Genomic DNA, 7713 nt, shown 5'->3' with positions numbered 1-7713 from the left:
GTTTTTTTTTTTTTGGATTCTATATTGTTTATTTCTGCTCTAATCTTTATTATGTCTCTTCTTCTGCTAGCTTTGGGGTTTCTTTGCTACTCTGCTTCTAGTTCCTTAAGGTATGAAGTTAGGTTTTGTTTATTTACTTATTTATGCCTAGATTATCTGTCCACTGCTGTAAGTGGATTATTAAAGTCCCCTATAATTCCACATTGGGGGCTTAAGCATTTATAATTGTTAGCTCTTCTTGATGGATAGACCCCCTAATTATGATATAATGTCCTTCTTTATCTCTTGGTACTGTAGTTATTTTAAAATCTAGTTTGTCTGATGTAAGTATGGCTATGCCAGCTTTCTTTTAATATCCCATGGCATGACAGACAGTTCTCCATCCCTTCACTTTCAATCTGAAGGTATCCTCAGATCTAAAATGAGTATTTTGTAGACATCATATATATGGATCTTGTTTTTTTTTTTTATCCATTCTGATACCTTATGTCTTTTGATTGAGGCATTTAGTCCATTTACATTCAGAGTGACTATTGAAAGGTATGGATTTAGCATCATTGTGTTTTCTGTAGGTTTCATGCTTGTGATGTTGACTCTGGTCCTTTGTAGTCTTTGCTGCTTTCCACTCATAAAGTCCCCCTTAGGATCTCCTGCAGGGCTGGTTTAGTTGTCATGAACTCCTTTAGATTTTGTTTGTCTGGGAAACTTTTATCTCTCCTTCTATACTAAATTACAGCCTTGCTGGATAAAGGATTCTGGGCTGCATATTTTTCCTATTCAGCTCATTGAATATTTCCTGCCACTCCCTCTGGCCTGCTGAGTTTCAGTGTATAAATCTGCTACTACACTTATGTGTCAACCTTTGTAGGGTAAATCCCGTTTTCCCTAGCTGCTTTCAAAATTCTCTTTATCTTTGTATTTTGCCAGATTCACTATCAAATGTCATGGTGTTGACCAATTTTTGTTGATTCTGAAAGGAGTTCTCTGTACCTCCTGGACTTGGATGCCTATTTCCTTCCCCAGATTAGGAAAGTTCTCAGCTATAATTTGTTCAAATAAATCTTTTCCCCCTTTCTTTCTTTCTTCCTGTTCTGTAGCTCCTGTGATATGGATATTAATTCATTTCATTGAATCACTTAGGTCTCACATTCTTCTCTCATGGCCTACTAATTTTCTTTCTCTCCTTTTTTTCAGCCTCACCATTTTCCTTAATTTTATCTTCTATTTCACCTATTCTCTCCTCTGCTTCTCCCATCCTTGCTGCCACTGCAACCAGTTTATTTTGGACCTCATATATAGCATTTCTTAATTCATCATGACTATTTCTTAGTTTCTCAGTCACTGCAGCAATCAATTTTTCTTGTGTCTTCTATTCTTTTTTCAAGTCCAGCTATTAGTATTATAACTATGATTCTAAAGTCTTGATCAGATATAGTGTTTATATCCGTTTTGAACAATTTTCTGCCTATAATTTCTTCCTGGAATTTCTCTTGCAAAAAGCTCTTCTGTTTGGTCATTTTGGCTAGTTTTCTGTTCTTTACATGTTTTAATTGCTTGTTACATATCTTGCACCTGTGAGTACTACAATATTAAGTAGGGGTCATACATACACTGGCCAGGGCCTGGAACTTCAGGAACTGGTTTTGGAGTGTGTTACTGCACTCTGCTGTTGTGTTTTGGCTGCTTTATCTCACTACTCATAGAGGTGGATTGGAACATCCACCAGGTGTACTTTGATTTGTTCATTGAAGTAACCTTGGAAAAAAGGAGAAGGGAAGGAAATGAAACCTTATTCTAAACTACAAGAGGAATGATAGAGGCATATAGAAAGACCAGGCAGAGAATCAAAGAAACTATAGGGCTTAATCCAGAAAGAGAGAGAAGAAAATAAGGAGATACATAAAAGATGTAAAAAGAATAGAGTTAATGTGCCTGATTAAACAACAACAACAACAACAACAAAAGAACAGACTTAAAATAGGAGAGTAGAAATATAAGGCAGGGAAAAGAGAGAAAGAAAGAAAAGAAAAAAAATAATAATAAAAAGAAAACCACAATAGTAGCAGGAGCAACAACAACAACAACAATAAAACAGACTAACATACAAATCCACAGGACATTTGCCTGTTGGTGCCTTGGAAATGGTGGTTGTTCTGGTCTGGAGGAGGGGCTGACTGGTTCAGTGAGTGTCAATCTCCCTCCAGTAGATACGCAGTTACTAGGCTCAGAGTAGTGGAGTTTTGTGTAAGTGGTTCTGCCTCCACTGAGGGCTGCTTCCCTGTTCCCTGAAGCCTCACCATGTTGGTTATGGGGAGGCAAATGGTGACACTGTAATCTCTCCTCCCCAAATCATGTCCCAAATCATGCTGTTCAGGCAGCCCTCTCAGAGCAGCACAGCCGAGGGTGGGCTGGTTTGTTCTGCTCTATAGTCTCCTGTGCCTCCCCAGCACTCAACTGGGATTCAAAACTGGATGCTTAAAGGATCCCATTCCTCGTGGACCAGGAATAGCGCCACTCTGCCTATCCAACAAAGGGCCTCTGGCTTGTGCCTGCAGGATCTTTTATTCTTCAAGAGTTCTTTTCTCACAGTACTGGATGGAGGGGACGGCTTTCTCGCAGTGTGTCCCCCCAGAGAGCATTACCAAGCTCATCTACCCACAGGCGCACATACAGGCAGTGGCAAAGGTGCACTGGCAGCAGCATAGGCTCATGCACCAGCAGCGACTCTGGTCTGTAGATACTTATGCAATCCTGAAATCTCAGGTCTTCACTCCTAAGGCTGTAAATTAGAAATTGGCTCCCTTTGTATTCTTCGTTTTCTGGACCATGGTCCAGAGAAGTTTTTCTCTTTTCAAAATACAATCCCACACTTTCACAGCCTCTCTTTCTCTTCATTTTGTTTGTCCACCGAAGGGGATCCCCCCACTGTTCTATGCCTAGATCACCACCTATTTTCTCTCTCCCAATTGACAAACACACACCACTTTCCTGCCAAGCTGTCTATGAACTCCCCTGGAGATGTTTCTGTCAGATTGTAGCTTGGATTCCTAGAATTCCAGGTGTTCTGATCTTAATACTGCTGTGTTTGAGGGGTGAGGAAATTCTGGTATTCCTACTTCTCTGCCATGTTGACTCCTCACCATGAACCCTCTTTTCTTAACAACCGTCTTTTTATTTGTTTGCTAGCTAGATTACTTGCTTAATTATTGACTGGAGTCATCTGAATAATTTAAGTTTCACAGAACTGGCCTCAGAGAAGTGACCTTGATCCATAATATCCATGTTGGAAATAATAGAATCATTTAGTTTCAGGGCATTGTTTTTCACTTATTGTTGCTATACCTTCTTTAAAAAAATGAAGAGTTGAGAAAACAACTCAGACAATTAATGAAAGTATAGCAATCAAAATAAGAATGCACTTTACTTCTCTTTGTTTTATTCAGATGAACTTGGAAAATGAGTGTAGTGTAAATGTTGCTTTTATTTTTTTAATGTTTATTTAGTTTTTTGAGAGAGACAGAGAGAGACAGAGAGAGAGAGAGAGAGAGAGAGAGAGAAAATGAGTTGGGGAGGGGCAGAGGGAGAGAGAGAAAGAGGGAGGGAGAGAAAATCCCAAGCAGGCTCTGTGCTATCAGTGTGGAGCCCAACACAGGGCTGGATCTCATGAACCATGAGATAATGACCTGAGCCAAAATCAAGAGTCAGTCCCTTAACTGACTTAGCTACCCAGGTGCCCCTGTTGCTTTTATTGGTAGAACAAATTATTAGTACCCTGTTGGTATTAATGCCCAAATTTTAGTTCCTAAGGGAAGTAATGAACCTGATATGGTTTAGTCATCAAATTCTCTGAGACTCTGTTGTGCCTGAAACTGTGCTAGATGCTGAAGATTATAAATTGGTCATAGTGTTTCCTTTAGACAAATTCATAGTAGTATGGAAGAGGAGGAAACTATGAATCAGAAAATAATTTAATGTTTTGTCTAAAATTTACAAAATGGTAGGAAAATAATAATGTGAGAATAACTGAAAAAAATTATGAAACAATGAATATTTCAGTTGAGTTTAAAGAGAGGTTAAGCATTTTCTAGAAAGAGAAGCAGAGGAAAGGACAGTAAAACCAAAGTAACAGGTATAACAGTGCTTGGCTTACTCTGTAATTAACTAGAATTTTGCTTTTTTATCAGTTGAGGTCAATATACTGATATACACGAGGGAGTATGAGGGATGTAAGGAACAAAGTAATATTCTTTCTTTTTAATATTTTTAAAGAGCAAATATCTTTACTTTTACCTATTCTGGTAGGTGAAATTAACTACCCTGGTAGGGCAGGTAAAAGTAAAGATATTTCAATAGAGGAAAGAAAAAATTTGTCCTCTGTCTCTTCTCTCTCTCTCTCTCTCTCTCTCTCTATTTCTCAACACACATGCCCACACACATGAATGACATTTTGAATTACTTTTGAATAATTACATTATTTCTAAGCCATTTTTATGGAAGTTATAATTTGAACATGTGCACTTAGGTCATATGTTTAAAAACTTTTACTCACTTCCAGCAATGTCCTCTGATTTTATTTTAAAGGAACATTGTATACATTGTATAGGGGCACTTGGTTGGCTCAGTCACTTAAGCATCTGACTCTTGATTTCAGCTCAGGTCTTGGTCATGGGACCGAGCCTCTCTGCCCTGCCCCTGCTTGCACTCTCTGTCTCTCTTTCAAAAAATAATAATAAACATTTTTAAAAAGAAAGTAAACATTTTATAAACAAAATAAATATGTTTCTTTTATTTTTTAAATGTTTATTTATTTTTGAGAGAAAAAGAGACAGAGCATGAGTAGCAGAGGGGCAGAGAGAGAATGGAAGACACAGAATCCGAACTAGGCTCCAGGCTTCGAGCTGTCAGTACAGAACCCTCATGGCTCAAACTCCTGAACCACAAGATGAACTAAGCTGAAGTCAGCTGCTTAATCAACTGAGCCACCCAGGCACCCAAAAATGATATGTTTATTATAAATCATCCTTTACCTCTGCTGACACATTGAATGAAACTAGTTTCCACAATACCATAAGAAAATTGCTTAAGATGCAGAGAAATCTAGAAACCTGGCTAAATAGTAAACAGTAAATGTTGAGTTTTACTAGTCAGTCAAAACTTACTTTCCCAAAGTAGTTCCCAGATTAGATTCTTCTTTATATCCAAGACAATTTAAAATATGATGCAATGCTTTTCCTAAAATAATGTGAAACTTCATTTCATAAAACGACATTATCTGTGATTATGTACTCAATAGTTCATTTCACTTAGAAATGTAATTAAACAGGGATGCCTGGGTGGCTCAGTCGGTTAAGCATCCTACTCTTGGTTTCTGCTCAGGTCATGATCCTGCAGTTCCTGAGATCAAGCCCTGCACTGGACTCTGCACTGACAGTGCAGAGCCTGCTTGGGATTCTATCTCTCCCTCTCTCTCTGCTCCTCCCCTGCATGTGTTCTCTCTGTCTCAAAATGAATAAACTTTAAAAACTTATTTAAACATTATCAGGAATTTTTAGGTCATTCTGAAAGACATGATTATGAAATTATGAAAAAGTGATTTGTTTTTCTGTTAGTGAATTGGTGTTATTAGTTCCTTTAATTTGGGACTCTACTAAGGTCAATACTGCTCTGAGACCAATATCAGAAAGAATTTTTAGAAAAGTGAAGTTACTTTGCACTTCACATTTTAAGATATTTAGAATAGGCAGATTTTGTAAACTCTTCTCTTGGTTCTGTTAAACCAAGGAACTTTATTTCTGAATTTTTAATCTCATGAAGTCCCTATAGTCATCAAATAACCAGTATGTAGGGGTGCCTGGGTGGTTCAGTTGGTTGACTGTCTGACTCTTGATTTTGGATCAGGTCATGTTCCCAGGGACATGGGATTGAGCCCTGCAATCGGCTCCATGCTGAGCCTACTTAAGATTCTCTCTCTCCCTCTGCCCCTCTCCCCCACTCTCTTTCTCCCTCTCTCTCTCTCTCTGTCTCTCTTTCTCTCTCCCTCTCTAAAATAAATAAAGAAAGAACAAATCTCTGATAGATGTTTATTCACTGTGTCTTCTACATTGAAAAGTTCAATTTAGGGTTCAGTGCCAAAAATAGAAATAAAATGTTCATGTCTCAAAGACAAGCAAACACACAGTCAGTGGAAATTGCAGTTAGGGACAGAAAAGAAGAAAGTGATCTGTAAAACTGCTAGGTCTTAAACTTTGGAATTAGAGAGTGGAAATACGATACAGACAAGAGTGAGGAAATGTTAATTGGAAACAATATGTTATTATCTGTTGTTTTGAAATTGTTCCCCACCCTTGACCCTCAGGAAACATTTGGTTGAAGACATACTGATAGACAAAAATAGTTTGATATGTCTTTAAAGGTTTCTTATTCATTTTTTTAAATCTATAAAGGATATTTCCACATTCCTGTCTCAGATTTTTTTATCATTCTACTAATTTCTTTTTTCAATGGTTATTGATTTTTAAGAGAAAGAGAGACAGAGCACGAGTGGGGGAGCGGTGGAGAAAGAGAGGAAGACACAGAATGCTAAGCAGGCTCCAAGCTCAGAGCTGTCAGCACAGAGCCCAATGCGGGGCTCAAACTCACAAACTGTGAGATGATGACTTGAGCCTAATTCATACGCTTAACTGACTGAGCCACCCAGACACCCCTCTACTAATTTCTTTAAAGAGCCCAAACTCGGGGCGCCTGGGTGGCGCAGTCGGTTGGGCGTCCGACTTCAGCCAGGTCACGATCTCGCGGTCCGTGAGTTCCAGCCGCGCGTCGGGCTCTGGGCTGATGGCTCAGAGCCTGGAGCCTGTTTCTGATTCTGTGTCTCCCTCTCTCTCTGCCCCTCCCCCGTTCATGCTCTGTCTCTCTCTGTCCCAAAAATAAATAAAAACGTTGAAAAAAAAAATTAAAAAAAAAAAAACGAGCCCAAACTCTGGGCTCTACAAATACAGACATTTCTGTTCACTAAAAGAACAGTTCTTTTTAAAAATTTCTCTCCCTTTTGGAGGCATCTTTGATCTTGCAGCATAGACACCATGAATCAAGCTCACCCTCCTGAGTTGAAAACATTTATTGACAAGAAATTATCATTGAAATTAAATGGTGGCAGACATATCCAAGGAACATTGCAAGGGTTCAATCCCTTTATGAATCTTGTGACAGGTGAATGTGTGGAGATGACAACTAGTGGCCCAGAAGTATTGGAATATTGGTAATACAGGGAAATAGTATCACCATGATAGAAGCCTTTGAACAAGTATAAACAATGGGTGTGATCACTGGAAGAAACCAACTGCTTCTACATATCTCTCCTCTTCATAGTACCTGTTTTACTACAATATAAAAAACAGGTAGCATGCATTTTCATATTCAGCTTTTTTGTTAAAATAAACTTTTGTAATAGTAAAAAAATAAAAATAATAATCTTTTCTTTTTCTCTAATACTGTTCCTCAGTTCATAATATATTGAACAGGGTCATAAACTCAAAATAACTATTAAGAGTATTTTCCATTGGTCTGTAAAATATAAATCATTTCTCAGTTGGAATCATTGGATACAAAAGCAGTGAATAAACATCTAGAGAGTGTTTAGAACCAAAATTTAAAATCTATTACAATTCTAAACTCTTTCGTGAGTTATTTTCTTTTGTCTTTCTAATATTTTTGTGT

The 7713-nt window shown here is 38.0% G+C and overlaps 1 pseudogene; it reads left to right on the top strand.

Moving 5' to 3' along the window:
• Positions 1–7079: 7079 nt before the first annotated feature.
• On the top strand, positions 7080–7306 carry LOC121025202 (small nuclear ribonucleoprotein G-like; annotated as a pseudogene).
• The last annotated feature ends 407 nt before the right edge of the window (positions 7307–7713 follow it).

This window comes from Herpailurus yagouaroundi, unplaced genomic scaffold (genome assembly GCF_014898765.1).
Source record: "Herpailurus yagouaroundi ecotype Mexico unplaced genomic scaffold, PumYag 67555, whole genome shotgun sequence".
NCBI lineage: Eukaryota > Metazoa > Chordata > Mammalia > Carnivora > Felidae > Herpailurus > Herpailurus yagouaroundi.
This window is presented reverse-complemented; position numbering and strand designations above follow the sequence as displayed.